This window comes from Schistocerca cancellata, chromosome 1, assembly GCF_023864275.1.
Source record: "Schistocerca cancellata isolate TAMUIC-IGC-003103 chromosome 1, iqSchCanc2.1, whole genome shotgun sequence".
NCBI lineage: Eukaryota > Metazoa > Arthropoda > Insecta > Orthoptera > Acrididae > Schistocerca > Schistocerca cancellata.
The window spans coordinates 703,319,081-703,344,438 of NC_064626.1; the positions used below are offsets into that span (position 1 = coordinate 703,319,081).

Below are 25,358 nucleotides of genomic sequence, written 5' to 3' on the forward strand. Positions count from 1 at the left end.
GTGTACTAATCATTTTCAGAGGTCAAGATGAAGGCCGATTGTTCGATGATGAAGCAACCGAATACTATTCCTGTTCTTTCGCTAAACGAAGAGAGAACTCCCCCCGATATTAATTTGACAATCATTTCCATTATCTCACGTAATTCCCTGCGTAAGAATTGTTCAAGATTGAGCGGTCGTGCATCGTCATACAATGACGTCCGCCAACACTCTTACTGGCTTGATACAGCCGTACATAAAATTATAATGATGATGGCCGATATAAGACAATTAAATATCTAAACTACAGATGAAGAACTGGATCAGATCTCTTAGTTTGGCAGCCGCTGTGGCCGAGCGGTTCTAGGCTGCTCTTCAGTCCGGAACGGCGCTGCTGCTACGGTCGCAAGTTCGAATCCTGCCTCGGGCATGGATGTGTGTAATGCCCTTAGGTTAGTTAGGTTTAATTAGTTCTAAGTCTATGGGACTGATGACCTCAGATGTTAAGTCCCGTAGTGCTTAGAGCCATTTGAACCATTCTCTCAGTGTCTCTAAACAGAGAAATTTACGCCTCCGCCTTTAGGACGTGCATTCTCGTTGTGATTATTGAATTACGCGAAGACATATATTCTTCGCAATGTTTTGTAACTTCACTTACTGAGGAACCTTCCTTAAAATATCTCAATACACGAGAAAGATACGTTTCAGTGGCAGCTGCGTGTTCTAAATTTCGCCTCCTGTTTATCTCCAAATTATCGACAAATTTAATCATGCATCCTTCCTGCTACACTGCGTAGGCAGAATAAGTAGGTCCTCCCTCCGTCCGAACAGGCCTCGCAAGACTCAACTGTACGGATCGACCACCGCGTCATCATCAACTGATAGATGTCACCGGGTGTGGATACGGAGGGGCATGCGGTCAGCACTCCGCTCCCCCGGCCGTTGTGTTTCCTTGACATGAGCCGCCACTTCTCAATCAAATAGCTCCTCCGTAGGCGTTACAAATGCTGGCTGAGTGCACCCCGCGTGACAACAGCTCTCAGCAGACCGACACGGTCACCCAAGTATTAGCCACGCCCAGCAGCGCTGAAATTCTGTGATTCTGCGGAAACCATTGTTACACTATGGCAAGGCGCTTGGTCAGAATCAGTATGTAGGAGGTAACTTTCGTTAGTTGTTAGTGTTGCAGTTTTAATAGGCCTCGGTGTATTTAGCCGACCTTACAGTGGGCGCCATTTGGATAAATGGTTCAAATGGCTCTGAGCACAATGGCACTTAAGGGGGGTAGGACGTCATATGGGCCGGCTTGGAGCAGGAGAGGCACCACAGAACAATTTAATTTCCAGTGCCTATACTTTTACACATAAATTCATAAAACTTTGTCAGCATGACCAGGAAGGATTCAGGATTCACACTCATAGCAGTGGAAGTTCAAAAACATAACAAAATAAATTTTTTTTAGATATGAAATTTCATCATTTTTTTCACTTGCTGTTGGCTGCATTTGTTGCTATAGGTACATTTTTCTTCACAAGTAAGAGAGATTCTTTGATGAATTTTGCACAGCATACAAACCATACTTACAGATGTATGAAACTCTAGAATTTTCCAAATCTATTAAAAACTGTGGTAAAAATTGAGATAATAAACTACAAAATTTGATTTTTTTCTAAACATAAAGTTTAAAACGTAACATCTCATTCATTTTTTCATAAATTAAATAAATTCTAGAGTTTCAGACTCCTGTAAGTATGGTTTGTATGCTGTGCAAAATTCATTGAACAGTCTCTCTTACTTATGAAGAAAAGTGTACCTACAGCAACAAATGCAGCCAATAGTAAGTGAAAAAATGATGAAATTTCACATCTAAAAAAAATAATTTTATGTTTTTGAACTTCCGCTGCTACGAGTGTGAATCCTGAATCCTTCCTGGTCATACTGACAAAGTTTTATGAATTTACTTGTAAAAGTATAGACAGTGGAAATTAAAATGTCCTGTGGTGCCTCTCCTGCTCTAAGTCGGCCTGTTTGACGTCCTACCCCCCTTAACTTCTGAGGTCATCAGTCCCCTAGACTTAGAACTACTTAAACCTAACTAACCTAAGGACATCACACAGATCCATGCCCGAGGCAGGATGCGAACCTGCGACTGTAGCGCTCAGAACCGCTCGGCCACTGCGCCGGCTTGTATAAATGAAACGCCAGCTGTGCCCCCAGTGGTCTGTGGCGCTGCCACTGCATGCCACTTGGGGATTATTTCCGGACCCATCCGGGCTGCGAGCTGCCCTGCCCACGAAGCTGAGGACGCGGCTGGCGCCCCCTGCAGAAATCCGGTGTTACGTGACTGCGGGGCGGGGAGCGCCGCGGCCCGCATATGTACGGCTTCATTAGAGACGGCTGCCACCGCCGCGCCGCCTGGAACTTGAACTGCCGCGGACGGCCAGGTGACGCGCACGAGAAGACTCCGAGGCGCCTCGCCGCGCTGTCTGCGATCCTTGCGGGCGAGCGTCCAACAAAAAGTGCGCAGTGGAGAACGCCTTCTGCAAAGGCGAGGAGAGCTGTCGGAAGATGGCAAACGATCATCCCGCATATCGAATTTGCAATAAAGAGGAGCTACACAGACTACGGATCCCCTTCGCCCGGAGAAATTGTGTAAGGGCATCACGGTACGGTTGACACTGGAACGAGCAGAAAAAGCGATTAACTGCAGGGCCGCGGAAAAAAGAATAGTATGTCTGTAACATATGGTAGCGCATAGGAACTCCTCTACAATCCCAGTGAAGGATCGTTCTATTTCAGGGATTTAGCGAACCTACCTAAGCGGACGTTTGGGTCATGCCATTCCTTAACCAGAGTGAAATATGACCTCACCACTTTATATTTTCTCATTATATTTCCAGCCAACAGGGGAAGGCAACAGGAAACCAACCCAATGCTTTGTTAAACAAGAAAATCCATTATGGATTTGCCTTACCGGAAGCCGACCACGGTGGCCGAGCGGTTCTAGGCGCTTCAGTCCGGAACCGCACAACTGCTACGGTTACAGGTTCGAATCCTGCCTCGGGCGTGGATATGTGTGATGTCCTTAGGTTAGGTTTAAGTATTTCTAAGTTCTAGGGGACTGATGACCTTAGATGCTAAGTCCCATAGTGTTCAGAGCCATTTGAACCTTACCGGAAATATAAACAATCTTCTAGTCGTATCTTCGGGAAATTGGGGAAATGGGGGGGGGGGGGGACAGGGGGCAGCAGCATGCGAAAGTATAAACTATAAACATCCAAAGGATGTACGCAAGATTGCTACTTGAAATGTACAAGGACTGTGCTGAACTGGTAAATTATTCATTATGAAAACGAGAAACCTTCCAATTAAAATTGGAATTGTAGGACTAGCAGAGACTCACTGGAAAGGCCGTGGGCACTGAAGAACAGCTAATGGCAAGAAAGCATAGTTTTTTAGTAGATCAGACAATCCCATTACTGGTGTTGCCCTGTTAGCACACAAGGGATGGAATGCCGCAGTTGTTAAATACAAGCCTGATAGAGACATGCCAATTAAATTCAATAATAGTTCTTGGAAGTTAAATGATTTACAGACAACTTCAACAGCTGATGATGAAACAAGAATTTTATGAATCTCTTTCCAGCTGCCTTCAATCAATACGCAAAAGCCAGCCGAGGTGTCCGAGCGGTTCTAGGCGCTACAGTCTGGAACCGCGCGACTGCTACGGTCGCAGGTTCGAATCCTGCCTCGGGCATGGGTGTGTGTGATGTCCTTAGGTTAGTTAGGTTTAAGTAGTTCTAAGTTCTAGGGGACTGATGATCTCAGAAGTTACGTCCCATAGTGCTCAGAGCCATTTGAATCATTTCAATAAGCAAAATATAAGTTACCGCAGAGGAAGGAGATATTAATGCTAAGGTAGGGAAATTGGACTCATCAGAGGAAATATACTTAAAATGTTTAAATGTGTGTGAATTCCTGACGGACCAAACTGCTGTCATCGGTCCCTAGACTTACACAATACTTAAACTAACTTATGCTAAGAACAACACACACACATCCATGCTCGAGGGAGGACTCGAACCTCATGCGGGAAGGGCCGCGCAATCCGTGACATGGCACCTCAAACCGCGCGGCAACACCGAGCGGCGAAATATACTTGGTTTTCATCGTTTAGATGAGAGATGATCGTGCACATCGACTATGTTACGTCAGTAAAATAAGCTTATTATTATCAACTCTTGGTTCCAACATCATCCACAAGGACTTTACACCAGGACCTTACCAAGTGGGACTTACCGTAACCAGACTGACGATTTTTGACTGAATTGAGAAGGTGATTGTTCTTTGAAAATATTAATACCCTTTCAGGTGCCGACTATGGTTCTGACCATAAGTTTCTGTGTCTCGAACTGAGATCGAAACTGTCTAAATGTAAAGGGACACCTACAAAAACCAGAAGACTAGGAAAAAGACTGAAATTGAAATTTTTAAGACTCGAAGAAAAACTTTCGACCAATCAGTCAGATAATATGATATCTGCAGAGCAATGCTGTGGAACCGATCCAGGACAGTAAAAAAAGTGAAGAATAAAAGTAACTGGCGTACTAACGAAACCATGCAAATCATTGGAGAAAGAAATATACGGAAGATGAAAGGAGTGCAAGGAAATCCGCAGTGCCGCAAGTTATCTGCGTTAATACGGAAAAACTGCCGAAGAGACAATAATATGAAATATGCGATAAAACTGATAAATTCCGAGACTGTAACGAGACCAGGTGCATGTTCAGAGAAACAGAGAAACTAAAAGATCCTTCAGACCAAGAACAAGGGTTGCGGAAGACGAAAATGATACATCTATATGCAAGACATATCTAGCTGCTCATCGGTAGGCAGCATACTGTAACAAGTTGTACACGAATAACAATGAAAAACGGCAAAACTTCCACTAGAGATGGAACCTAACACCTCAAAGGTAAAAGTCCGAAAAGCCATAGCTAAACTGAAAAACAACATAGCACTTGGACCTGACCTTGTACCTGCCGAAATGATCAAAGCATCTGGAGATCTGTGTTTGGAAATCATGCATGGATTATGTAACGGCATGTGGTATACGGTACATAGGTAGACGACTGGACCGTGTCGGTAATGCTTCCTTTTCGTAAAAAAACGATACGAAGAGCGTTGTGAGAACTACAGAACCATTTCGTTGAATTCACATGCGAGAAAGATTATTCTAAATGTCATCCATGCGCGCATGAGAACCTCCTTAGATTAAGAAATACCACCAGAGCAAGCAGGGTTTGTGCATAATAAAGGAAAAACGAGAGCAGATTCTCTATTTCAGGCAGGTAACTGACAAATGTATAGAATCCAATACCACTTTAGCCATTTGTTTCTTCGACTACAGCAGGGCTTTCGACTGTGTCCGGTGGAAAGAACTGTGGAGTGTGCTGGCAGTGGGCATTACTCATCACCTTATTACCCTTATCAGAAATCTCTACTCTGGTAGCAGGGCAGAAATGAGATTAGATAAGATTATTTCAAGTCCTTTTGAGCCATGTAAAGGAGTTGGATAGGAATGCATTTTATCACCAGTTTTATTTAACATCTATGTAGAATATAAAGTCTTCACAGCTGGACTGGTGGGATTCGAACTGATGAACGAACAATAAGTAATTTAAGATTTGCTAATGACACCATGGTGTGTGAAGAATCACAAATGGAAATGAAGAAACTACTGGTTAGAGTTAAGGGATAAAGTGAGAATCTTGCGTCACCAATAAATAAGGAAAAGACCAAGATCATGATAACTGACAAGAGATGAGTCACCATCAGCTATTAACGTGCTATCAGAATATGAATAAGTTGATTACTTTGTCTACCTAGGCTCAGTCGTCTAGAAAGAGAGTGGCTGTATACAGGAAATATGCCGTAGAATCGTTATTAGTGTGGACTCTACGTCGTAGCTGACAGCGATCTGGAAAGACCGAGAAGTAACTAGACATAAAATTGAACGTGCTGCAATCTCTGGTGTTTCCAGTTTTCCTTCACGTTGTTGAAACAGGTACCGCAGAAGAATTGATGCTTCCGAGCTGTGGACTTACGGGTACAGGCGGTCGCTGAGAACATCATAAGAGGGCAACGAAGCAACTCAGGGTGAAGAAGAGGCTGTCCATTGTTTGTTCCCAGCGAATCCTGCCACTTTTTGGTAACACAGTTCGACAGCAAGAGGATAAGTTGGAAAACACGATCGTCCAAGTGAAAGTAGAAAAAAAAGACTGTAGGGAAGACCACCGAGACGATGGATCGACGAGATAAAGGAGAAACAAACCAAACCTGGAGCCAGCTTCTCCGAGATGCACAAGACCGCGAAAAATGGAGACAGACTATTAGGATCGTGTGATGAGTCACCAACTTTCAACTACGAAAGACGGAATATTGATGGTGATGACGACGTAAGAGCTATTCATGTAGTCGGGGGTAATAAGTATGGTAGGAAGGGACTGATGGGGCGTGGCGTGGATCCAGACTAAACCATTGACTTAAAACAGGAGAGCTTTATGTGTGCATAATGGTTGAACCAACCATAAGAAGCTTCCAATAGCACCTCACCCCCAGATCACAAAATGAATAATGATGTGAGAGAACAGGAACGATGGAGGAAAGCGAAAGAGAAGTACTTAATGTCCCACGGACTACGATAACAATAGAGATGTAGACTAAAATTGAATTGAACAATCTTGTTGTAGGTAATTGATTTTAAAGCATTTCTTTTAATTGACTTCGATGAAAACTCTGATACCTGGGACGTCCAGTGAGGATGCGAATTACTCACTTCTGTAGTATCAATCCAGTTTCATAATGACTGCTTCTCATCTCTGCACAGAAATCACGTTTGGAGTACATCGCGTCTCTCAATGAGGCGAAACGTGTCTCATAGAAGGATAAGGTATACAGGCTGAGTCAGGAGGAAAAATACGTGCTTTGAGAGGAGATAGTATTAGTGATTCTGAACAAAAAACTTTACATGGGTATATGTCTTATTGAGAATGGTTTCTGAGAACACATTCAATATCACTTTTATACGTTTCTCTTGTATAAATCGAAAACCGCACGCTCCAGTGTAAAGGTTTCACAGTATAAAATACAGGATGGTCAGAAATTCCCGTTACAAACTTCTCTGACATGTAGAGCGTAGTGAGTACATAACATTTTGAATAGGAACCCATGTCCGGAAACGTATCGTTTCCGTTCTACGACAGTTGCAATGCAGATGATTATCTCATTCACACCTACGTGAGGAATGTACTTAGGCGTGACCCAGTACAATTGCTGCAATCCATTTGAAAAGAATACTGACTCGTTCCGTTGTTACTTACGCATTCCCATTACAACTTACACCTTATGGTTTACATTAGTCTACAACAACAAGAACCCAGTATCTACGGCACCAGCCACAACGTACCGATGCATTACAGCAGCGGCTCGATGTGGCGACCACCAACGTTGCTATACACATTGTACCTCCGAAGCATGTTCTGGTACACTTTCTCCATCCCTGGTGTCTCTTCAATGTCTTGTGCAGCGGCCACAACTCGTGCCAGCAGATCTTCCTCTGTCTCTACAGGTGTCTCATAAATTAGGCTCTTCGTACGACCCCACAAGAAGTAGTCCATAGGGGTTAAATCCGGTGATCGTGACGGCCACGCGGTTGCACCACCACGGCCTATCCACCTTTCACCATACCGTCTGTTGAGATGTCTCCGGACAGCCAGTGAAAAGTGAGGTGGTGCTCCATCATGCTGAAACCACATTTCCTGACGTACATTCAGTGGCACAGCTTCCAAGAAAGGGGCCAGTACGTGTCATAGGAAGACTCAGTATGCGGGACCCGTAAGCTTGGATGGAAGGAGGTATGGTCCAATCACATGACCGTCCAGAGTACCTGCCCACACGTTAATTCTAAACCTTTCTTGAAATCCCTGGACATGCGTGGCATGAGGGTTTTCTTCCGCCCAGACATGGCTATTTCGAGCATTCAGAACACAATCCCTTGTGAACCTACAGTCATCTGTGAAGAGAACTCGACGTGGAAACAGAGGCGCGTCGATGCATCGGTGCAGGAACCATGTGCAGAAGGCGACGCGTTGTGGGAAGTCTGCTGGACCCATAGAATGTACACTTTGTAAGTGGTACGGATGTAATTGTTGCTCATGCAGGGCGTCCAAGATGGTACTGTGACTAAAAGCCATTGCATGCGCGATTGTTCGTGAACTCGTTGACGGGCTTAATGTGACGCAGTACACCTTCTTCAAATTCGGGCGTGCGCCGTCGCCGTGGAGCACCACAGTCCTGCCTCCTCACGGTGAAGATACCCATTTCTCGTAGCCGTTGTGAAACTTGGGCAAACAGTTTGTGCGATGGAGTGTGACGGTGTGGAAAACGTTCGTGATACAGCCGACTAGCAGCTCTTCCGTTACCTCCAGCTTCGCCATACACAAGGAGCATGTCTGTGTATTCCGCAAACGTGTACTGCACCATGTTTCCTCTATCGGTGATGCACAGGTATTGACTCGGTCTCACAGCAAAGCGGACAATAAGTGACATCTGGGGATCGTTTGACATAGTAAACGTCATCGTGTCTACCCTAGTTGCATACTAGGACAGGGAACTCTGAGACATTTAGCTTGCCGTAAGCAGACGTTGACGACGTACACATCTGAATTGAAACTGTCGTAGAACGGAAAAGATACGATTCCGGACATGTGTTCCTATTCAAAATGTTCTGTACTCACTACCCTCTACATGTCCTAGAAGTCTGTAACGGGAATTTCCGACCACCCTGTATAACTACATCAAATTTCCTACAAAGAAAGTTTCTACTCATTTTTCTCTCTATGACTAACATTTTGCACGAACAGAACGCGAGAATATTGCAAATATCGCTGCCGCTGTAGCATAGGTAGTTTTTGTTGGGCAGTTTGAGATAATTTCCCACTTGTGCTGTACCAAATTGTTCGTCTCAGCTTGCTCTACACTCCTGTGGTACGTCAAAAACAATGACAGTGTGTGAATAATACAGAAAATAAATGACAACGTACATTAAATGTGTTCTACCTCGGAAACCTTGCGGAGTAGGGCATATGTACATATGAAGTTTCTTGTTCAAAGTCAGTAATATTGTCATCCCGCAAAGCATTTACCTTGCCTTGTGACTCAGCCTGTAGCGTCATAAGCTTCCTCTGTCAAAGATAATATGAAAACGAGAATGTTCCCTGTGACTTTTGACAAATCCTTCGCTCTAATACGAACGTTTAGAACTTTTATTACTTTATTTATTTATTTATTTTGAAAGGGAGATGGACACTGCGAGAAATAGCGCCTTTTTTGCGTAGTGAAACAGAGCTGCTGCGAGGAAAGTACTCCAATAGCATCAGGGGACCAGCCAGTCTCCACGTCATTCTGTGTTACTCACGGGACAGTTTTGTACTTCAGCCCAGGACATAGTACATTCAGGTGGATAGGATCCGCTCTACACCGCCACTTCTCCTTTCCCTGTCGACCAAATACTAGTTCGAACCGGATAACTGCGGGCGAGTGGCATCACTCTACTACACATTGTTTATAAGGCAGACAGCCACACGTCATTTCGGAGACACCACTGTTTCTGATATCAACTCATGGAACTCATTGAACTAATCTCGAAAATGAATATCTGTTAGAAAATGGTTCAAATGGCTCTGAGCACTATGGGACTCAACTTCTGAGGTCATCAGTCCCCTAGAACTTAGAACTACTTAAACCTAACTAACCTAAGGACAATACACACACCTGCGACAGTGGCGGTCTCGCGGTCCCAGACTGTAGCGCCTAGAACCGCACGGCCACTCCGGACGGCTATCTGTTAGAAGCCGTCCACCAGACCATCAGAAACCAAATAGCCCTTAACATCAGACAAGGACAAAAACTTACGCTAATAGTCTTCATCATTTAACATTCTGTGGACACAGAAAAATCACTTTAAAGACCATGGGAATTGCTTGCAAGCCCGCAGAGAAACGGTTCCATTGCCTTATTGCTCATCTAGAATAATCTAACGACTGAAAAAGAGAAACTTTATCAAGAGGTTTCTGTCAAGTACTAGTAACTAGAAATATGTGATCGTTCATAACACACCTCAACATGCGTGTTCACCGATCTGCTCGTGTGAGCTCACTCGCTTGCTCTCACGTCTCAGCAGCGAACAGCCGGCCGGGTCACGGGCAGTAATGGGAGGGGAAGGGAAGGGAGGAGGAAGCAGAACAAGGCAGCTCGCAACTGGCAGCTAGAAACTGTTGCCAACAAGTCTATTCTACGCCTGCTAGTAGTTCTAAGGAGATGTGTTACTTTACTGTGGCTAACTGGTGCTTTTAGTGGCAAATTGGTTTCCTAAAACTGTGGCACTGAGAGAAATGACAATGTAATGAAACTCACATTTATTTTAATTGATATGGAAACGGACATAGGGCAACTTAGTACGAAGCATGATATTTGTTGCGACTGATGCAGCCTTATGAGGAATATCATTTTCAGATGAAGTTTAAATCGACATCAACATGCATTTCGTGACTATTTTATTCTCTCGTTAAACATAGAAACACTTCAAATAAATACTACTTATTTTGATTTTCGCTACCACTTTTTGAGCGCTGCTAATTCGGTGATAATGTTTGTAATCGAAGTCTTTCCGTGAGTTTCTGTGGGTAGCTTCTGTTCTCTTCCTTGCAGAACAAAATTGCTCGCACAAATATATTGGTCCAAACATTGACATAATCATAGCTACAAATTTGTGTATATGAAGGTAGTATCTGTCCGTAAAGAACAGATACCACTGATGACTATGCAGATCCTCTAGAATGAAATTATAAATCGACACCCTACCTGCAAACAGGCGTTGATATACTTCATTGGGACATGCCGAAATTGTGTGCCCCGACTGGGAATCGAACCCGGGATCTCCTGCTTACATGGCAGATGCTCTATCCATCTGAGCCACCGAAGGCAGAGAGAATAGTGCGCCTGCAGGGATTTATCCGTTGCACGCTACCCGGCCATTGAACTTCTTGTGCGAACGCATACGCTATGCCTCAACTCGTACGGAACTTGGTAGATTAACCTGCCAAGAGTAATGAGTGTGATGGGCAAACATCTATTAGGCGCACGACGAATGTAGTGGTGTGGACATGTTGGGAACGTGGGTCTCACGGGGAGCGTGCAAGGGATAAGTCTCTGCGGGGTCACTATCCTCTGTGCCTTCGGTGGCTCAGATGGACGCCGGCCGGTGTGGCCGAGCGGTCCTAGGCGCTTCAGTCGGCCGGCACGGTAGCTCAGCGTGTTCGGTCAGAGGGCTGCTCGCCCTCTGTAATAAAAAACTGAGTAAAGGAATCAACGATCAACTTGAAAGGATGTCTTGTGACGTCCGCACAGACCAAACGCAACGAACAATACCGAACAAAGTGCAAAAAAGGATGGATAGAGAGTCTGCCATGTAAGCAGGACATCCCGGATTTGAGTCGCGGTCGGTGCACACATTTTCAACATGTCCCCAATGACGTATATCAACCCCTGTTTGGCGTTAGGGTGTCGATTTAGTTATCATTTCATTACAAATTTGTGAATTTGTGGAAATTTAGATTGATGAAAATTTTTATGTGAGCGTACAAGACTTATTTTATTATGAAACTTGTCATTCAACTACCTGTTGCTCTGCAGATCTAAGTTCTAACATTAGCTAGTCATCCTGCACTTACATGTTATAAATCCATGCTGGTGTGTGGGACTTTGGCTTTGAAATTCCAAACCCTGCCATAATGCTGCTTTACATCTGTTTTAGGAGAGCTGTTTTCCATTTTAAGCACTAATCCATTAACTATTTAATGCATCGTTTAAAACTACGACGACCGTAACACACTGTCATTCCTCTGAAGGTAGCGCAAAGTCTGCATTTCCCCTGCGCTTCATAATGTCGCCTGACAGCCACATTTTACCACGAGCGCTCGCTACTCTGGCGGCGGCGGGCGTGGGCGCTCGCGTTCACCTAGCCGCCTCCTAGAAGATAAGAGACCTATCTAACTGCAAGTAAAAGGAAAAAAAAAAAATAATTCATTTTTATTCTTGCTGTTTATTCTAAACTGGAGTTTTATAGGTATCATAAAAAACAGAGTCTGTGACGCAAATCCGCGACCGGGAACTAGCCCGACCAGAGTGCAGACTTTCTTCCCATCTAGGAGGTGCATGGTGGTGGGTCCATCGTCATGGCCGCCTGTTACTCTGGGAAAGATCCCCGGTACTCATTTAATATGAGGCTGAGTGGACCTGCGGCGGTCCTTGACCCCTCCCGCCGGAGGTTGGAGTCCTCCCTCGGGCAGGGTGTGTTGTTCTTAGCATAGGTTAGTTTAAGTAGTAAGTCTATGGACCGATGACCTCTTCAGTTTGGTCCCTTAAGATCTCACTCTTTTTTTTTGTTGCAGTCCGTCAGTGACTGCTACGAGGAAACATCCCCCCCCCCCCTTACCCGAGACTGAGCCCGAGACTTCCAGTGCCGGATATAATAAACAGGTTGTTGTTGTTGTTGTTGTTGTTGTTGTGGTCTTCAGTCCTGAGACTGGTTGATGCAGCTCTCCATGCTACTCTATCCTGTGCAAGATTCTTCATCTCTCAGTACTTACTGCAACCTACATCCTTCTGAATCTGCTTAGTGTATTCATCTCTTGGTCTCCCTCTACGATTTTTACTCTCCACGCTGCCCTCCAATACTAAATTGGTGATCCGTTGATGCCTCAGAACATATCCTACCAACCGATCCCTTCTTCTAGTCAAGTTGTGCCACAAACTTCTCTTCTCCCCAATCCTATTCAATACCTCCTCATTAGTTATGTGATCTACCCATCTAATCTTCAGCATTCTTCTGTAGCACCACATTTCGAAAGCTTCTATTCTCTTCTTGTCCAAATTATTTTTCGTCCATGTTTCACTTCCATACATGGCTACACTCCATGCAAATACTTTCACAAACGACTTCCTGACACTTAAATCTATACTCGATGTTAACAAATTTCTCTTCTTCAGAAAGTTGCCATTGCCAGTCTACATTTTATATCCTCTCTACTTCGATCATCATCAGTTATTTTGCTCCCCAAATAGCAAAACTCTTACTACTTTAAGTGTATCATTTCCTAATCTAATTCCTCAGCATCACCCGACTTAATTCGACTACATTCCATTATCCTCGTTTTGCTTTTGTTGATGTTCATCTTATATCCTCCCTTCAAGACACTGTACATTCCGTTCAACTGCTCTTCCAAGTCATTTGCTGTCACTGACAGAATTACAATGTCATCGGCGAACCTCAAAGTTTTTATTTCTTCTCCATGGATTTTAATTCCTACTCCGAATTTTTATTTTGTTTCCTTCACTGCTTGCTCAATATACAGATTGAATAACATAGGGGAGAGGCTACAACCCTGTCTCACTCCCTTCCCAACCACTGCTTCCCTTTCATGCCCCTCAAATCTTATAACTGCCATCTGGTTTCTGTACAAATTGTAAATAGCCTTTCCCTCCCTGTATTTCACCCCTGCCACTTTCAGAATTTGAAAGAGTGTATTCCAGTCAACATTGTCAAAAGCTTTCTCTAAGTCAACAAATGCTAGAAACGTATGTTTGCCTTTCCTTAATCTAGCTTCTAAGATAAGTCGTAGGGTCAGTATTGGCTCACGTGTTCCAACATTTCTACGGAATCCTAACTGATCTACCCCGAGGTCGGCTTCCACTAGTTTTTCCATTCGTCTGTAAGGAATTCGCGTTAGTATTTTCTAGTAGTGACCTATTAAACTGATAGTTCGGTAATTTTCACATCTGTCAACACCTGCGTTCTTTGGGATTGGAATTATTACATTCTTCTTGAAGTCTGACAGGTTAGTCTTAACGAATGGTATATACATTCGTGTTTCAAAAGCCTTCACAGCTCTACTGGTTCTCGAGCCATCTAATATTAATACATTTTATATCAAAAGCAGCTGGATTCAAATAATCTTATATGTTGCACCGAGCTCTGCGATTACGTTAACCATATATCAAAAGAGTCAATACTACATAAAAAGCGTAGTCAGTTTAGACCGCACTCATTGTCGGTCTCCTTCTCCGCACCTAGATGGTTGTAAGTGTTATCCTTACACAGTGCACGACGCTACCAATATGATATCTATTTTTATGATTTAATAAACTGTAGCGGATCTTTCTACTTAACAGCGCATTTCTCCCTTGAAATCAGATTACTGGTGATTCCTCGGTAAGAATCTGTGTTTATTTTTCCTGTCGCGCCTCAGAGTTCTCGTTTCTGGTGCGGTTTCTAATATGTGGTTGGATTTCAGTTAGTTTGTCGTTAAAGATCTTCACTTGTGTGTGTCGTTTTACATCATTTACTTCAGCTACAACGATTTGGCGCCAACTAGATCACCACGAGTGGATCACTTCATAAGGATGAAGGAGGAATCAAGTGTGATCTAACATTTTTATCCCAGTATCGTCGTGACATGATTTACGCAATTTGTGGGAAAGGTAAGTCATCATGTATACAAGGCAATTTGGAGCATATAGAAATCACAAATACCAGACTTTCAACTTGGCGTTCGCAAACACGCTTACATGGGAAAAGTGACTCGATTACTCCATTACTGTGAATCAGCAGTAAACGAAACCTAAGTTCATTGTACATCATTGGCACCATGAGAAGATGGCATTGTTACGGGTGATGTTGTTGACCCTTCCGTATCGTTGTAGAGGCTTTGTGACAAACGCCACGAAACTGGTAGGCAAGGAGAGCTTTCTATATTTAAAAACTTTAGAGGCTGTAAATTAAATTGGGATGGCTACGAAGACTCTACGTCGAGTGGTGGCGCGACTATAAGTCACAACAAACGCCGCAAAGCAAATGGGTTTCAGGCCATTAAAACGTTTCTCTCCTCTCGTACAATTTCGCAACGTCTTCTCAGAAAGCTTCCGCGAAGACTACAGCGATATGACGCAGACAGACCAGCGCCGTGACACTGCAAAGACGGTCACGTAGGAGACACAACGTCAGAATTCATTTCTTCACATTTTTACAGAAACTAGCTCTGTGGAAATCAAAAAGAATGAATAATATCAGATGCCGTACTGAGATCTGAAAAAAGTTTTGAAAACATTTATTTTGTACCACACTCGCCTTTCACAACAGTATGTTTTCTCGAGAGATAGGAAATTTTCGATTCATCAGACGAAATGTTGTCTAAGTCTGTAAAATACTCCTCTACTGGGAGAGGATGTCACAGAAATGATACAGGATTTGGGCAGGACATCATTAAAAGAAAGGCGTTTTTCGTTGCGACGGAGTCTTCTCACAAAATTACAATCACTAACTTTCTCCTCCGAATGCGAAAATATTTTGTTGGCACCGACCTACATAGGGAGGTACGATCATCACGATAAAATAAGGGAAATCAGAGCTCGTACGGAAAGATATAGGTGTTCATTCTTTCTGCGCGCTATACGGGATTGGAATAATAGAGAATTGTGAAGGTGGTTCGATGAACCCTCTGCCAGGCATTTAAATGTGATTTGCAGAGTATCCATGTAGGTTGATTTGATTACGTTGATTCCGTCAAATTAATTTTTTCTGTTAAGGAATAAGGTAGAACCAGGAGAATGTGTGACTAGTTAGAACCCCAAACGATGCTGTTTCACCATTGTCACTACTGTTATGAAGGTAGAACCCTTATCCTAATCAAGAGTATGTTGTCTGACATACACGACTGCTTGTTAATCAAGACTAGTAATCGATCCGACAACACGATGTTTGACTTTTTTTGTGATCCCTCAGAAATCCCAAGGCGGTCACTGTTCTTTCGAGTGAGGAGTGTGATGTATTTCAGTATCAATCACAGCAACAAAACAACGCATGAAGCCCAGCGGATTGTACCTGCACATTGCCAGATTGTACCTTGAAGTGTTCTTTCTCATCACTCGTACTTATGTACAGTTTGTCGACCGGAACATAGTGAAATCGATCGGATATAAGATGATAGTTATTGAAATACATGAAATAAAATTGCCATAACTTCTGAACGGTTCGCGTTAGGGCGTTCAAACTGCTTGGTTGGCCGCGGGACATGATTAGTACGCGTATGAACGGTTTGGTTTAGCGACAAAGCCCACTCTCATTTGGATGGGTTCGTCCGTAAGCAAAATTGGCGCATTTGGGGGACTGAGAATTCGCATTTCGCGATCGAGGAGTCTCTTCACCCTCAACGGGTGACTATGTGGTGTGCAGTGTCCAATCGAGGAATAACCGGTGCGATATTCCTTGACGTCAAGGTGACTACCGAAAGGTACGTGAAGGTTTTGGGAGATGTTTTCATCCCCGTTATCCGAAGTGACCCTGATTTCACAAGATGTGGTTCATGCAAAACGGAGATCGACCCCATCGAAGCAGGAGTGTTTTTATGTCCTGGAGGAGCACTTTGAGGACCTCATTCTGGCTCTGGGGTACCCAAAGGCCACTGGCATGGGCCTCCATGGGGCACCAGATTCTCCGGATCTGAACACATGCCACTCCTTTTTGTGGGGCTATACTAAAGACAAGGCGTACAGCACTAACCGAAAAACAATGCTGAGCTGAAAACAGCCATTCAGGAGATCGACTCCATCGACGTTCGGACACCTTCAGTGGGACCGAGCGAGGTGGCGCAGTGGTTAGACACTGTACTTGCATTCGGGAGGAGGACGGTTCAATCCCGCGTCCGGCCATCCTGATTTAGGATTTCCGTGATTTCCCTAAATCGCTCCAGGCAAATGCTGGGATAGTTTCTTTGAAAGGGCGCGGCCGACTTCCTCCCCCGTCCTTCCCTAACCCGATGAGACCGATTACCTCGCTGTCTGGTCTCATTCCCCAAAACAACCCAACCCAATCTTCAGCGGATCATGCAGAATTTCGATATTCGTCTGCGCCACATCAGCGCGAATGATGGTAGGCAAATCGAACATGTCATAACCTAAATTCGAATATCTGTAGTGACGTTTACATGTTGAATAAAGTCTGTGCACGAAGTACTTTCTAGCTAATTTACGTTTGTTTTCATATACTTCAACAATTGTCACCGTGTAAGATGCCCATCATATGAACTGCATACGTATGTTTTACATCTTCCAGTGTCATATCCGAGGTTATTCAAATGAATGTGTGAAATAACCTCTTTTTCAAAAGCATTCAACCAGAAACAAAAAAATTTAATTATCATTATAGTGCAGGCATAAAGTTAAAACCATTTTGGTTTGAACTGGCTAGCTTTCAAGTCCGTCAAATGAAAACGTTTAACGAGATCGCGTAACTTGTGTTTCTCCATGTTACAGATTACGCGGCACTATCCACTTAAGGTGGCTGTGAAGTAATTCATTTTAATATTTGAACAAAATTTCTGCAAGAGTCACGTATTCCAACACTGATGCAGATTAGCGAAACTTCTCGTTCTCACATCGAGAATTACCACATTTTTCAATATGCTCTTGAGCACAAGAAATGGATAGATCTAAAGGGAGAAAGAAAACCTATGCTCTAGTATCGAATGGGTTAGACCTACATATACTGAACGCCGGCTTTACTTGTGACGCAATGATGATGCGTCGTATGACGCCGTACGGACTCAAAAAAAGATAATAAACAGAAGACTGGCAATATTTAGGAAATTAGGAAAAAAGACATTGCCTACGACTTCTTATTTAAAAAACAACCATTGTGTGTCAAACGGTTTCTGCCTTACATAGACCAGATTGTAGGCTTATAGGTCATCGGTATATTTTGGCGAATAGTGCAGTCACGATATGCATTGTTATACATTTTAAACAGGGTAAAATATACACTGATCAGCCAAGACATTATGAGCACTGCCGACCGCGACGTTGGATGCCGCCTGGTGGGGTTGCGGCCACGTGACGCGGTAACAAAAGCGTGTAAGCGGAGCAGATACGGACGAGGGATCACCATAGGGAAGATATTGGCTGCATAAGGGGAATCCGATGAGAAACCCGATCTTGACAAGGGGCAGATTATTAATACGCGGAGTCTGTAAGCGAATATATCGAAAACGGCAAAGTCCGTCGAATATTCAGGTGTTACTGTCGTGAGCATATACGGAAAGAGGTAGAAGGACAGGGAAACAACCATTAGGAGCTAAATGTTTGGGCGTCCACGACTCTTCACATAACGTAGAATAAAATAGGATAGATGATGATCTGTGGTATCTCCGCCGAAAGAGCACAGTGTTGGTGCGTGCACAAGTGTTTCGGAGGACACCGTTCATCGTACATTGTTAGACGTGGAGCTCGACAGCAGACCACCCCTACGTGTTCACATGTTGAGCCAACGACGACGTCCATTACAATTGCAGCGGGCACAGGACCATCGGAATTCGACAGTCGATCAATAGAAACATGTCGACTCTTCTCACTCACATTTTTGCTACAGTAGGTCGATGGTCGCCTGCACGAACGCCGTCACCGAGATGAATGGCGGCCCTACAGTCTGGAACCGGGCGACCGCTACGGTCGCAGGTTCACATCCTGCCTCGGGCATGGATGTGTGTGATGTCCTTAGGTTATTTAGGTTTAAGTAGTTCTAAGTTCTAGGGGCCTGATGACCTCAGCAGTTAAGTCCCATAGTGCTCAGAGCCATTTGATTTTGAATGGCGGCTCGAAACATGCAGCGCGCCACGGACGCAGGCTAGTGGTTGCAGTATTACGCTATGGGACACATTTTCCTGCGTTTGTAGACATCTGCGAACTACCCGCCTACCTTCATGCTCGATGTCTTCCCCGACGGCGATATCATCTTTCAGCCGTATAATTGTCCGCGTCTCGGCACCAGAACCATGCTACAGTGGTTCGAGGAGCATTATAGTGAAATCACTTTGATGTCTCGGCGAGCAAATTCACATTATGTAAATCCTATGAAACACATCTGGATCTCTATTGGGCACCATCACCCCGTATGCAAATGAGCAGCCCGTTATTTATGCGAATTACTCGACTTGGTCGTAGACATCTAATACCACATACCTGCAGGAAAATACAAACTGTCGGTCCCCTGATACGCAGAATCAGTGATGTATTTCTTTCGAAAGGAGGACAAACAAACTATTAAGTAGATGGTGATAATGATTTGGCTCATCCGTATAAGTCGTGATCGCACTGTTCGGCAAATGCTGCGGATGACCTTTACAATCCGAGGAGTGTCGATATTAAGGTAGATGCCGGTTATGACTGTGACATCTGATTGTGTCCAAAATAAAAAAAGAATAAAAAATTGTATTAAACTAATAATATCCATTTTGCTTCTATATTATTTTTTGAAATGTGTGTTCTTCTAACAGACTGATGTTTGGTGTAACCCAGCGTCTAGGTTGGGATGGAAGGTGCACTTATGCGAATAACTGTAATTCTTGTTATGGCACGTATTTCACGCACTTTTAATTTCGGTGATCGGTTTTTGTCCGCCATAGTGATTATACCGTGAATAAAAGCTGACCGGTGGTATCATCAGGCTCAAGAACATGCTGGTTTTTACGTCTGTCCAACGTCTCAGAAACACGTGGCGGAGAAGCCTTTTTTCTCTCGTGTGTGACATTTAACGAACATTCCGTGGGCCGCCTGAATAAATCAGGGAGGGTAAGCGGTAGAAGGGACGGAAATAAGGGCGGAAGCGCGCGAGGAGGAGGCCACAGCCCGGCAACAGGGGTTTCGCCTCCCCCCCCCCTGTGTTTGCGCCGTCACGCGTCAGGGCATCGCTGGGCGTCTTGTTGGAGGGAGGGGTGGGGGAGGTGGGCGTAAATGCCACTCCGTCTGCGCTCCGAAGCTCCAACGCTTGCCTGTTGAAATCTGTCTGCACACTCAAAGCAAGCCAAAAGATCTTAATGTCACCATCTAGTGATCTAGAGGCCGCCGGCGCAGTAGTTCAGTGGAGTGGCCACCCTCCGTAGCAAAAAGAACTGAGTGAAGTTTTTGTCTGTGGAATTGGAGAGATGTCGTGCGACATCCGCACTGAATTGCTGAAGAAAAATAACGACGAAACAGACAGACAGAAAGTAAGACGGAAAAAAAAGTTGTTAGCGAGGCTGTCTCTGTATCGCCATGCTCCGAGAGATTTTTTTCACTCTTAACTGGATGTTCGTCTTACCTTCATCGGACGCACAAATTGCCGAAGTGGCGTCAAACAGAAAGATTTAAGCCGGCCGGAGTGGCCGTGCGGTTCTAGGCGCTCAGTCTGGAACCGCGAGACCGCTACGGTAGCAGGTTCGAATCCTGCCTCGGGCATGGATGTGTGTGATGTCCTTAGGTTAGTTAGGTTTAAGTAGTTCTAAGTTCTAGGGGACTGATGACCACAGATGTTAAGTCCCATAGTGCTCACAGCCATTTTTTGAACCATTAAGGTTTACACGAGACGGTATCTGCCGGACAATAATGTCATACCATCATTTCATTTCAGTGTTACTACTGCAAATGTGCACACACGTATTTCAAACGTTCTACTACGCAAACATTAACACTAAAGTAATTTATGTTCAAATGTGTGTGAAATCTTATGGGACTTAACTGCTAAGGTCATCAGTCCCTAAGCTTACACAGTACTTAATCTAAATTATCCTAAGAACAAACACACACATCCATGCCCGAGCGAGGACTCGAACCTCCGCTGGGACCCGCCGCGCAGTCCATGACTGCAGCGCCTTAGACCGCTCGGCTAATCCCAAACAGTCTCAACATTAAATAAAAACTGCCACACGTTATTAATGAAGGAATAAACAACTGTGTAAATAATAGTGTCTTCAGTGCGTTACAATTTAGAAAATCATAATAAAATACAGATACAGATAAAGTTAAAAAAAAAGAAAAGAAAAAACAAGCCACTGTAATCACGGCTGAAGACCTTACACGCCAAGAATGGCAATAAATTAAGAATGTTTAAGAACTCGCTGAAATTACAACTTACAGGTATTGAATTATTAAAAAGGAGGTGGCTACAAACACAGCAGAAGGTATCAGACGCCAGGAATGGCAGTAAATAAGGTTTTAAGGTTTACTGATAAAATACAAATATCGAATTATTTTTTCAAAGCAAATGATCACAATCATGGCTGAAGGCCTTACACGACAGGAGCGGCAATTATATAAAAAATTTAGAAACCTGCTGTAAAACAGCGAATACAAGCAAAGGTTAATTAAAAGAAACAAGCAACTGACCACCAAACGGGTGAAATAAGATGATGGTAACTTTGTAACAACCCTTACACTGCTAGATTTATTCCAGATGGTGACTGGAACTATTAACTAGACATACATCGTCTTTAATGGAGGCATCACAAGGTATGGTAATAAATAATACAATAATAAAACACAAGGACCAGTCACAGACGGTGCTCCAGGTCTCGACCTCTGAGAAGGTCTGGCAAAAAACACTATCGCGAGCGATGACATAGGCAGCCAAGAGTTGCATTCACTTCACAAGAAGGCAACTCAGACTAGTAGCAGTCTAACGAATGACTAATGATAATCTTGCTGAAGTTACCTGACGTCCAATAAACCAAATGCAAGAATGAAACAACAAGCCAAAGCCGGAACTGGCGAACTGCACTACGCCCCAGAATATTGTTCTTAGAGCGCCCGGGTCCGCAGCTCGTGGTCGTGCGGTAGCGTTCTCGCTTCCCACGCCCGGGTTCCCGGGTTCGATTCCCGGCGGGGTCAGGGATTTTCTCTGCCTCGTGATGACTGGGTGTTGTGTGACGTCCTTAGGTTAGTTAGGTTTAAGTAGTTCTAACTTCTAGGGGACTGATGACCATAGATGTTAAGTCCCATAGTGCTCAGAGCCATTTGAACCATTTAGAGCGCCCGGAACGAGAAAGGAGTCACTACCAACAGAGTAGCAGAATCACAAACCGCCTACAATCAAGAAAGCTGTCAAAACTACACGCCTTACTGGACAGCAGCGGCAAGGCCAGGAAACGTATACTGCCATTACGTACACTAACTCCCAGGGCAGGAAACTGGGGCGTTGGCGGCCACCAGGCAGGAAAAATACCGCTAGCTGAACTTAACAAATTGTAACAAGTTGAACGCAGTAAATAGTAATAAGAAGTCGAGGAAAGTTAACCAGATCCACTTTCCTCAAACACTGCACTGGCTGCCCTTCGCCTCGGCGACACTATGAGCAGCAACACGAACCCCAGTCATTGGAGAATCGCGAGATGTCACAATGGTGGAGGTTTCTCAACTTGAATTGAAATGCACTCATCTTAAAGCCTGCAGGATCTGGTTTACGATGAGGTCGTGCACCCTCGTGACCACAGCCCTTCCATCCAGCAGTCCACGCGCGCCGCCAGTGGTCCCGGCGTGTTCTGGCACTGCGCGGACCTGGTTCCTGCTGAGTCCCCAACCGGACTGCCACACTCACACGACACGGAAAAACATCGACGTCCCCACAAAGATAGGGCAACAGTTACTAAATATTGATAACCGCCGCTGCTGCCGATAGGGGGCAGACAACGCTTGCGAAACGAGTGGAGCCAGTCAAGATGAGAAGAAGACAAACAACTGCAACCATGCCAACTAAAGGATATGGTCTGGCATCCAACAGAGGGCGGGAACCTACAAGCAGCACCAACTCGAGCCAAAGCACGGCTCAACGACCTATGTATGATATGTTGTTTATCTTTGGCAGGATTTCTCAGAGCAGTCTTAAACATCACACAAGGATCTGCAGAATTTCACAGTGTGCATCCTTTATGCAACCAAAGCTAGCCAGAAGTTTTGCTGTGCTTCGAACTCTTAGCCTGCACATAACTTGTAAGTGGTGTTTATGTTTCAATAAATGGAACAGAAACACCATTCTAAGAATCGTTATATCGATTAACAATGTGGGAGAATTTGGCAGCGGTTTGACTCTATTTTTAGGATTGCATGCATCAGTGTAGCGACAGTTTATCCAGCTGTTTCCCCTTACAACTAGTTACAGAAGATAGATATGTAATTTTTCTTATCATTGAAATAGTGGATTTGGCACTAATATAAATTATGAAACATTTTTACGTTAAATAAATTCTTCTTATTATACTTGTTAATTTCGAAACACCGCAAATAAAACATACGTTGACGGAATTAAAGGCATTTTATTCGCATACCTTGAAATTGCTGATAATCAGAAGAGCACACTCAAGAACGGTAGGAATCGCTTATTACACATCAAATAGGGAATATGCTATCATGTTTTTTTTCTTTTAAATTGAAAACTATCGTTTTTACACTACAACAAGCTATAGAACGGAGACGACAATTCAATAGGGAAACCCATCTTCCTTTTTCAGATTTTGAAAAGGCATCCGGCCGGAGTGGCCGTGCGGCTCTGGGCGCTACAGTCTGGAGCCGAGAGACCGCTAAGGTCGCAGGTTCGAATCCTGCCTCGGGCATGGATGTGTGTGATGTCCTTAGGTTAGTTAGGTTTAATTAGTTCTAAGGTCTAGGCGACTGATGACCTCCGAAGTTAAGTCGCATAGTGCTCAGAGCCATTTGAATCATTTTTTTGAAAAGGCATATGATTATGTTAACAGAGAAAGGCTGTGGATTATAATGGCTGAACGAGGTTAATCACTTCATCCCACAAATGCTATTAAGAGTCTACACACAAACATTGAAATTGTTACAGATGCGGGATATATATAATCACAAAGCCGATTAACACAAACAAACGGGTAAAAAAAAATGCAAGGATGTTATATTTCTCCGATACTCTTCTATGCAAACATGCATGAAGTGATCGACGAATAAAAAATGTTGAACAACAAAGGAGTACTTTTAGAGCGCGACACTAGATTAAATGCATCCTAATTCTGATTGCAGAGAATGAAGATGACTTTCAGATGGGAGTCTAAACCGCAGCATACAGCCTCAAATTCAAACTAAAATTGTTTATTGACAACACGAAAGTGATGGCATTTCAAGGCATATAACCAGTAAGATCAAAAATAATTTTAAATAACAAAATCTCGGAGAATGTTAAACATTTTAAATATCTAGGATCCGTCCATGAAGTGCACCAAAAATTAAATTTACTTCCGTGTTTGAAACGATCGCAAAAAACTACACAATAAAGTGAGGAAAGAAACTCACCTCAAGTTTCAAGTCATAGCAGTATCAACACTTATTTATGGAAGTGAAACATGGGCGATGGCAAGATACCAAGACAGTAGAATACAGGCTTCAGAAACGAGATTTGCAAGGAGAGTGAAAGGATGTACAAGAGAAAATAGTAAAATAAATGGGAACACAAGGAAGATTTAGGAATATATAACGTAAATGAAAAAATAGAGGACAACAGGGAAAATGGAAGGAACGAGTACGCAAGATTCGAAAGAGACTCCCGGTAAAGGATTTCAATTATAAATGCACTGGAAGAAGAAACGGAGGAAGACCATAAGTAAGACAGAGTACCGAAACTGGCAATTTGTCCAACACATGAGGTGAAGAAGAACGGTTGTTCCAGTACTCCCGCTGGGAGTAGCTTTCAAAACGAATTTCCATATCTTCAGAGCATTTTCAATTTTGTGAGAAAGCAATTCCTGTGTATCAGACTATTAGGATGTAATTCAAACAACTGTCAATATGGATCTTCGTGGGTCCGTACGAAGTCATACAACCAAAAGTTCAACAAATTTTCCATCATTTTCAACCTTGGCCGCTAAGGAACGCTACCCAGTTTTTATTTTGGCATCGCGTGTGGGTAAATTTATGGACAAGTTTCGTACTCCGTTTAGAGGAACGGAAGTTCCACAATACCGGTCTCTGTGTTCCAGGACGCTGGCCATGAATGTCTGGGATGAGGGTACAGAAAAAGAGTAGCCTGCTTCAAGTCTCTCAGCATGGAATAGGAGACACATACCTTTATGTTTAAAAGAAATACATTTACCACTTTTTTCACGACACAGGAATTTATTTTCTGGGCGATAGTCTCATGCCATTTGTCACTAATGGATATTGACTCTCAAGGAGTCGGTAACTGTTCCTTTGGATATATCTGAATAATTGCAACAGAATTATTTACTTCGTTATGTACTAAACAGCGAGAAAAATGTTCTCCAGGGCTTTCTGTCACTTGGTTACAGATATTTTTGCTGAGCTCCCGATAATGCCGTAGCAAAGGGGAAAGTGTAATTGGAACACGAGGCTAGGCGCTCCGTCCGGTGTGGTTGGAGCTTTCAGTCTGCAGATGGAAAGCTGCTGCAATAATTGGCTGACGAGCTTTCACTGCCACTGAGCGG

The 25,358-nt window shown here is 43.8% G+C and overlaps 1 non-coding gene across 1 annotated transcript; it reads right to left on the reverse strand.

Annotated features, from left to right (window-relative positions):
• Positions 1–10,949: 10,949 nt before the first annotated feature.
• On the reverse strand, positions 10,950–11,024 carry Trnat-ugu (transfer RNA threonine (anticodon UGU)). Its single transcript has one exon. It is a non-coding gene; the product is annotated as a tRNA-Thr (tRNA).
• Positions 11,025–25,358: the final 14,334 nt, after the last annotated feature.